We start from the raw sequence: 5,343 nt of genomic DNA on the forward strand, positions 1-5,343 counted from the left end.
TAAAATCTTTAAAAATAAATAAATAAATTTTGTACCATAATTGCAATGGCTAATAACCTCTAGCACCTTGTTCATTAGTCATGGTAATGGTGAGCGTTTTCATCTTGTTCCTGCTCCCAGTGTTGTTTTCCTATCTGGTGTGATGGTTTCAGGGCTTGATGTGTATATGTGTGCACATGTGTGCACCCATGTGTGTTAGTGAACATTTCACTGATTTTTATTTTTTGCTTTTTTTTGTAAATAAAAAAATCAATAGAGAATTTATCAAATGCCATTTCAGCAACCAGGAAAATAATCATGTGATTTTTCACCTTGGGTCAATACAGAGAATTAAATGTAATAAAAGATTTCCGACTGCAATAAATTTCACTTGTCCTTGATGCTCTGTTATTTTAATGTGCTGCTAGATGGGCTTACTACTATTTTATTTAAGATTTTCTTAAATAGTGAAAATTGGTCAGCATTTCTTTTTTGCTTATTTGCCAGTTTGCAATCTTTTTTATATTTTAATATCAGTGTAACTCACACTTTATTGGAGTAATTTGCAATCTTATTTTAAGTGTGATTTAGAATAGCTTATTTGTTTTTTAAGTTTAGAAAAATGCTCTGTAAAACTGTCAAGGCCTACTGTTTATTATTTTGGGGAAAATCTCTTTTATATTTAACTTATAGTTTGATTTTTTTTTAAGGATTTATGTAGATTCTGTGACCAAATTTGGTATATTATATTTTTCCGGAAAATACTTATTTCCGGAAAATACTTATTTCATCCAAGATTTAAATTTGCTATGTTTTAACATTTTAAAATTACTCTGTTTCAATGCTTATTTTGTTCTTGTGAGCTCTCTTTCTGTGCACCTGGTTTCCTTCATTCTTTCTTTTTCTTGATCATAATAGCTAAGACTTGATCTATTTTTGATTTTTATTACTTTTATTGTTTTATTTTAATAAATAAATTTTGTTATTAGTTCTAATTTGCTCTTCCCCATTTTTTTGGGTTTTAATTCATTCATTTTTGCTTTTATTTCTATATTTATTCATTTTTTCTTCTTTTTTATGGTTTACATCCAAAATATATACTATCTCCATTATCATTACTTTCTGGATATTTTGAATTTTGGGTTTACAGTTCTTTGATCTAAAAGTTTTTTAAACAAGATTTTAGTTTTTAAAATTTAAACAAATAAAATGACTTCTAAATAGAAAGACTTTTGTTTCATATTTTGTATTAATTACTGAATTCGTTGTATTATGGCCAGAGAATGCTTTTTGTATTATTTCTACATTTTTAGATTTATGAAGTCTTTTATGACCTAATATATAATCTTTTTTATGCATATGGCATGGGTCCTTGTGCCTATAATCAGGGAAATATTTGCATAAATACATCAAACCTACTTTAAAAACATATTGTTTAGGTCTTCATTCTTGCATATGTTTTTATCCATGCAATCTGTCTTTAATTGGCTGGTGGATTTTTAAAAATAGTGTATTATATAAGCAACTCATGCCATTTAACAAAATTGAAATATTTTGATCAAACGATTTTCACATTTCAGTATCTTTCTCTCCTATTTCTTAACATAGTTGCAATATAATGCAGATGTTAACTGGAGGATTTCCAGGTAGTGTTTTAACTTGACCACAATTTGTTAAAAGTCAAAGGTCAAAAACTGTCCTGTTGTCAAGAGGGCAGTTTCTGGACATGGAATTCCCCACACAACGTTGCATTTGTAGTTTCAACACCAACTTTTGCTTGGTGAACATCGTCCTTCTCTCTAATGAAAGCTTATGAAAAATTTAGCAATTCTCTTGTTATTTATCTAAAATGAACGTAGTGGTTTAAGTTGATGAAAGTTACTGCCCTAGAGCACTATTTACATAAAATGTGACTCTGTCTACTTAGGGTCAAATTCCTTGCATTCCAAAGATATGTGTGTCACTCTTTCCCCACAAAAGAATGCTTTTCCACAATTCATCAAATTTCATTGTACTTGTGTAAGTGGACACATCCATTATGCACAGTGAGATCTCAAAAAGATGAAGGGGATGTCAGAGAAAAATGATGACTCCTGGTCTCATGTAAAATGTATGTATTCTACTCAAGTTAAAGATGCAAATACAAAAAACATGCCTAGAGGTCTCTGTGAAAGAAGAAAGCAAGAAATGTTCTTTTGGTGTATTCTTTTCTGTGTCTAATCTTTTGCTTATTTAGAAATATAGGCGAGTTAGTAATGCTTATTTGAAGCAGACTCATTTGATTTTAGACAGTGAACATAGAACTTAAAAATAATTAGTTTTTAAAACCGTGTCCCTACAAATAAATAATAACAAAAAGCTCTTTAGTAATTCAATATAAAAATATAAAAAGAACATGGAGCTATAATTCACAGAAAGAAATATACCTGGCCTCATAGAAATCATAGAAAAATAATCATAGAAAAAACCTTGAAACAGTGTATCATAATCCTGTATAATGTTGTAGAAGTTTTTTAAGAGGGCAATTTCAGTGATGGTAAGGGTGTGTTACAAAGGCCATTATGATGAACTGCTGATGGGATTGTAAACTGGTGCAACCCATTTGTGAATAAATATGGATAAGTATTTAATGGCAAAATACTGTGACCCAGAAAAGCACTTCTTATATTCAAAGGAATACCAGGAGATGAGTACAAATCTTTATATACAACTATATGACTGTTGACATATTATTTATGACAAACACATTCAACCCTCTCCTTGGACACAAACTTAATGTTTGATAATGGGGGAAAAATAATTTGTAACATATCGATAATATGGGAAATTATATAGTTACATAAAATTAGTATTTTTTTATTTTTTTAAAATATTTTTTTTTAAAGATTTTATTTATTTATTTGAGACAGAATGAGAGAGAGAGAGAGCACATGAGAGGGGTGAGGGTCAGAGGGAGAAGCAGACTCCCTGCCGAGCAGGGAGCCCGATGTGGGACTCGATCCAGGGACTCCAGGATCATGACTTGAGCTGAAGGCAGTCGCCTAACCGACTGAGCCACCCAGGCGCCCCTTGTATTTTTTTAAAGACTTTATTTATTTTAGAGAGAGAGTGCCAGGGGAAGGGCAAAGGGAGAGGCTGAATGTGGAGCTGGACACGGGGCTCAAACCCAGGACCCTGAGATCATTACCTGAGCCAAAATCAAGATTTGGTTGCTTAACTGACTGAGCTACCCAGGCACCCCAAAATTAGTAATTTTGAAGGAAATTTAACAGCATGAAAAATTATAGTGTAACACTAAGTAAAATGAAAGCTAGCAGCATACTTCTATTTGCCTATTTATCTTTATATGCAGACACAAAACATACAGCAATATTTTTAGGGACACATTCACACACACACACACACGTGCACACACAAACACACACACAAACTAGTATTATTGGAAGTAAAACTCTAACATGTTAATAGTAGGGAGATATTACTAAATGAGAGGATTATATGATTTTAATTTTCTCTTTTTAAGTATTTTCCACAGTTTCTTTACTAACTATACGTGAGTAAAAAATTCACTATGGATTTTTATTGGGGGAGGCTATTTCTACTTATTTACCTTTAATTTTAGTTCACCACCAATCATTTTTGCAGGATTATCAGAATAGCCAATGATCGCTTTATTGAATTCAGTTTCATAATGCAATGTTTCAATGATCAGTTGCAGATTCATACTTCTAGCTTCTCATCTCTTCCATTCTCTCCCAGTGATTAGTTCCAAACTCTATTCTGAAGCACCTGCATCATGTGTGAAATTGGAATGAAAAAACTTTGTGTCCCTTCATAAAGTTTATGTAACCATATTGATTAGAAATGGAGAAAAAAGAGTATAAAAATATTAAGCAGCTATCACAAAAAAAGTACTAGGTACTTTTATTGGAATGAAATATATACAGAGAAGGGTTCAATCTTCAAATGTACCTTTTACTAAAAACATAGATTGAAAATTAAGTGGAGAGCTGCCTTATTGTGGAATTATTTAACTGAAATGGTAATGTGGTGAGAATTTTCTCTTCAGTTTTTTGAAAACAGTACTGAGCTGAAGATTTGTTGGGGCTGGTACTTGCTCCATGTCAAATTGCAGTGTACTAGAATATTGCAATGCTGCTTTTTTAGTAGCATGTGATTGGACTCAATGATTACTTCAAGATAGCAGAGGAGATCTGGTAGTCCCAACTACACACAGCCTTAAACTGTTAACTCACCTGGGAACCATACGTGTAATGACATGGGAATGATGGATCAGCAAAGTCAGACCCTCTGCTTCAGTAATTTTTTTTTTTAATATTTATTTTATTTTATTTATTTGAGAGAGAGAGAGCATGAGAGGGGGGAGGGTCAGAGGGAGAAGCAGACTCCCTGCCGAGCAGGGAGCCGGATGTGGGACTCGATCAGGGGACTCCAGGATCATGACCTGAGCCGAAGACAGTTGCTTAACCAACTGAGCCACCCAGGCGTCCCTGCTTCAGTAATTTTTGATCTATCACAAAGATTGGTGAGGTGGGTGTGTACAAAATAGCACACATATGCCTGATTTAATCTTCCTCTTGAAAATATTGAGGAATATAGAAGATTATTCTGCTAGGTGGATCTAAGTACAGTTGTCCCCTGAACAACATGGGGGTTAGGGGCACAGACTCCTCCTCCCACCCTCCCCACCACAGTTGAAAATCCACATAAAACTTTTTTAACTCTGGTGGAGTCTTTAGGGTTTTCTTTATAGAGTGTCATGTCATCTGCATATAGTGAAAGTTTGACTTCTTTGCTGATTTGCACACCTTTTATTTCTTTTTATTGTCTAATTGCTGTGGCAAGGACTTCCATTATTATGTTAAATAACAGTGGTGAGAGTGGACATGCCTGTCTTTTTTCTGACCACAGAGGAAAAGCTGTTTTGCCCCATTGAAGATATTAGCTGTGAGTTTTTCATATATGGCCTTTATGATATGAGGTATGTTCCCTCTCAACTTACTTTGTTTTTATCATGAATGGATGTTGTACTTTGTCTATGCTTTTTCTGCATCTATGGAAACGTTCATATGGTTCTTATTCTTTCTCTTATTAATGTGATATATGACATTGATTGATTTGTGAATATTGAGCCACCCTTGCAACCCAGGAATAAGTCCCACTTGATTGTGGTGTATGATTCTTTTAATGTACTGTTGGATTTGATTTTCTAGTATTTTTTTTTTATTCTTATGTTAATCCCCATACATTACATCATTAGTTTTAGATAAAGTGTTCCATGATTCATTGTTTGTGCATAACACCCAGTGCTCCATGCAGAATGTGCCCTCCTCAATACCCACC

The 5,343-nt window shown here is 33.4% G+C and overlaps 1 long non-coding RNA gene across 1 annotated transcript in view; it reads left to right on the forward strand.

Moving 5' to 3' along the window:
• The first annotated feature begins 4,606 nt into the window (after positions 1-4,606).
• Positions 4,607-5,343, forward strand: part of LOC145719887 (uncharacterized) — a 26,762-nt gene continuing 26,025 nt past the window's right edge. Inside the window, exon 1 of the long non-coding RNA XR_014142665.1 lies at positions 4,607-4,981. This is a non-coding gene — a long non-coding RNA (uncharacterized LOC145719887). The remainder of the gene's footprint in view (positions 4,982-5,343) is intronic.

The sequence above is a fragment of the Leptonychotes weddellii genome, chromosome 2, assembly GCF_054177405.1.
Source record: "Leptonychotes weddellii isolate Sample4059 chromosome 2, ASM5417740v2, whole genome shotgun sequence".
NCBI classification, from domain to species: Eukaryota; Metazoa; Chordata; class Mammalia; order Carnivora; family Phocidae; genus Leptonychotes; species Leptonychotes weddellii.